General features: G+C 38.2%; 1 pseudogene; it reads right to left on the reverse strand.

Annotated features, from left to right (window-relative positions):
- Positions 1-949: 949 nt before the first annotated feature.
- Positions 950-3956, reverse strand: part of LOC114634299 — a 3593-nt pseudogene continuing 586 nt past the window's right edge.

The following is a 3956-nucleotide window of genomic DNA, read 5'->3' on the forward strand; positions in this document are numbered from 1 at the left end:
GAAGAAGAAGAAGAAGAAGAAGAAGAAGAAGAAGAAGAAGAAGAAGAAGAAGAGGAGGAGGAGGAGGAGGAGGAGGAGGAGGAGGAGGGGGAGGGGGAGGAGGAGGAGGAGGAGGAGGAGGAGGAAAAGGAAGAGGAAGAAGAGGAGGAGGAAGAGGAAGAGGAAGAAGAAAGAGGAGGAGGAGGAAGAGGAATAGGAGGAGGAGGAAGAGGAAGAGTGGGAGGAGGAGGAGGAGGAGGAGGAGGAGGAGAAGTGAACTGACACAGTGAGATAAAATAAATGTTCCTTTCTTTAAGATTTTTTCCTAAGATAGTTTGTCACTGGGTAGAAGCAACACACTAGCACAGTCCAAACAAACTAAGGCTTTTCATCCAGTACACCTGACATATCTGTGTTCAGCCTGTCTACACTGGAAGCAAACTATAGAAGGCCTATTCACATTAAGATTTATGAAAGATATCTGGAGTTCAGAAACAACTGTTTTTAACCTAAAGAACTCCTGTGCCTGTTCCTACACTATGATTCAAACTGGTGCTCAAGGCTGGATGTGGTGGCCCATACCATTAACCCCAGTGCTAAGGAAGAGGCAGGTGGAATTTTGTGAAATCAAAATCCATCTGCCTGTTTCACAAGCAGTTATACTTAACTCAAAACTGAATAACAAGAACAAAATGTTTTTAACTAATTTAATAAATGTTTGAGATTAGTTAACATGATGTTTTTATTGAAGTACAAAGTATTTTCCTCAACAAATATCAAACGCTGTTAATTATTATAAGAGAGAAAAACAAACACAACTCTCATGATACAAAATCATACTCACTGTTAGTGTAGTGTACTATAGAATGAGGTACCACTGTACTTGGATAAGACTTTCCAATTCAAATGATCTGTTCATTAATTATCTACCAAACTTTGCAACAGTTAGGCATAGCAGCTGCAGGCAGAAGGGGAAGCGGTGGGTCTAGGGATGTGTGGTTGTAGGAAAGTGGATGAGAAGACAGCAGAGGCAGATGTGGCCTAGGAATAGGAAGTATAGATCAAATATGTTGTTTAAGAAGTCAAACATCATGCTTTCTTGGATTTTTGCATCCTAGATTTTTATAGATTAATAAAAAAATCTGTGTGTATGTGTGTGTGTGTTTGTGTGTGCATGTTAGTGGGCACATGTGTATGTCACATGTAAATAGGTGGAAGACTAGGGATTGGAAGTGCATTAGTTGGAGAGAAAGGTGGTGACAGAAAAAACAAAGGAAGGAAGAATGTCAAAATACATGATATAATTTTATATTTTATGAAAGCAAATATTATATGTGTCAATACATAAACTTAACCAAAAGGAGAAATTGAGGGATATTGCAGGAGTCAAAAAAAAAAAAGAGACCTCTCAAAGCTGAGCAAAACAAAAGCGAAGTTCACTTCTATATCCTCCAGTGGGAATATAGCAGAGGCTTTTGCTTTTAGCCCATGGAGACTCATGATTAAATTTTTCACCCCAGAATATAAGATAATAAACTTGTTTAAACAGCATTTAAACATGAGAAAAAAAGACACGAATGTCTTCACTTCATTTTTCCATAAGGACTTTCAAATTCAAAGAATATTTTTATTAACTTTCTACCAGACTTTGCTTCAGTTAAGTATAGCAGCTTCAGGCAGAAGGGGAAGTGTGTAGATTGGGGGATTTGTAGTGCCGGCAGCTGTTTAGAATCTTAGAGGAGGTTTGTGTAGGAGGCTGAAGCACTGTGGGAGGATAGTTGTAACCGGCTGACAGTAATAATCTATCAGGTCTTCAGCCTGCACACTGTTGATGGTGAGAGTGAAATCTGTCCCAGATCCACTGCCTGTGAACCGATCAGGGACCCCAGTATACCGGTTGGATAACCCATAGATAAGCAGTTCAAGAGACTTCCCTGGTTTCTGAAGGTACTAGGCTACAGCAGTACCCACATTCTGATTGGCCTTGCAGGTCATGGTGACCCTGTCTCCTACTGATGTGGACATAGATTTGGGAGACTGGGTCATCACAATGTTCCCATCAGCACCTGCAATCAGAAATAATCAATGAGTATACATATATACATACAAAGATTTGTGATACAAATGTTAGAATCTAAAATGTCATTTCTAATGCATTGTTTGCTTACTATTGACTTCCTATAGAAAATAACTGTTTCATTACAAAGGAACTATTTTTAAGATATTCTAAAACTGTTTAATGTCTCACCAGACACCCAGTTCAAGAGGAATGTGAAGATCCAGGTCTGTGATTTCATCTTGAGGTCCCTGCCTGTCTGATTTAATTCAGATCCCACTGCAAAGGCCTGGTTTATAAATCACGGACAGCTGGGTTGGCCTCTAGGACCTATGCAAAGTAGTCATTAAATAAGGAAGTAACTTGCCTGGACACAGGGTTGTGAGAGTATCAAGGTTAAATGAAAGGCCAATGAATACCATCAAAGACAAAAGCAATCACTGGGAATAAAGTTAATATAGAAAAAGCTCAAGAATGAATTTAGAGCTCTGAAAAAGGTGTTTAGATTCTTTCATGACAGGCTTTAATTCAAAATCAAAGACATAGATAGCAGGTGAGTTTTTGCAGAAACTCAACATTATGAATTATGAGTATATGTCAAATAGTTAATTTTCCAGCAAGGACAGGAGATAAGGAGCAGGGCGAGTAGGTAAGTGACCTATGAAGATTATAACTACCTTAAATACAGGAAATCAGAGACAAATAGATAGAAATCCTTAAAGGGAAAACAAATAAATCCCTTAAAGACATACAAGAAAATACAATCAATCCAGTGAAGGAATTGAACAAAACATTCAAAGACTTAAAAATGAAAATAGAATCAATAAAGAAATCACAAATGGAGGGAACCTTGGAGACAGAAAACACAGGAAACAGGTTGGGGGCTACAGACAGTGGTTGAAAGTTTTGCTTTCATCAACAGAGTACAAGAGATAGAAGACAAAATCTCAGGCATAAAAAATACCATAGAAGATATTGTCACAACAGTCAAAGAAAATACAAAGCATAAAAATCTCCTAACCCAAAACATCCAGGAAATTTGGGACTCAGTGAAAAGATCAAACATAATGATAATAGAAGTAGAATAGAATGAAGATTCACAGATCAAAGAACCAGGAAACATCTTTAACAAAACCATAGAAGAAAACGTCCATAACCTAAAGTAAGATATATATTATAATGTACAAGTCTACAGAACACCAAGTAGAGAAGAAAATTCTCCTATCACATAATAATCAAAACACTAAATGCATAGAATAAAGAAAAAAATATTAAAACGCTGTAAGGGAACAAGGCCAAGTAACATATAAAGGAAAACCTGTCAGAATTACACCAGACTTCTCAACAGAGGCTCTAAAAGCCAGAGGATCCTGGACAGATAGATGTCATACACACCCTAAGAGAACACATATGCCAGCCCAGGTTACTATAGTCAGCAAACCTTTCAACCACCATATATGAAGAAACTAAGATGTTCCATGATAAAAACAAATTTTAAAAATATCATTCCACTAATCCAGCCCTACAGAGGATCCTAAAAGGAAAACCTTTGCTTCCTGCTGTTTGGGAACCCTGGTTTGGTTCCCAGCACCCATTTCAACTAGATCAAAAACTCCTGTAACTCCTGTAACTCTGTAAAATCTGTTGCCCTCTTCTGATGGCTTTGGGCCCTCACTCATACATACACCTATACCCCCTCCATATATATGTACACACAATCTGTCAAGGAAAAAAAAATAGTACCTCAGGCTGGTAGTTTTACTCACCCTTTACCAGAAAAGGCAAAGGTTACAGTTTGATTCCCAGATACCACCTAGTGGAAAGAAAGAACTAACTTCTTCAAGTTGTCCTTTGATCTACAGAGAGAGGGAGAGAGAGAGAGAGAGAGAGAGAGAGAGAGAGAGAGAGAGAGAGAGAGAGA

Source organism: Grammomys surdaster, unplaced genomic scaffold (assembly GCF_004785775.1).
Source record: "Grammomys surdaster isolate TR1022 unplaced genomic scaffold, NIH_TR_1.0 931, whole genome shotgun sequence".
NCBI classification, from domain to species: Eukaryota; Metazoa; Chordata; class Mammalia; order Rodentia; family Muridae; genus Grammomys; species Grammomys surdaster.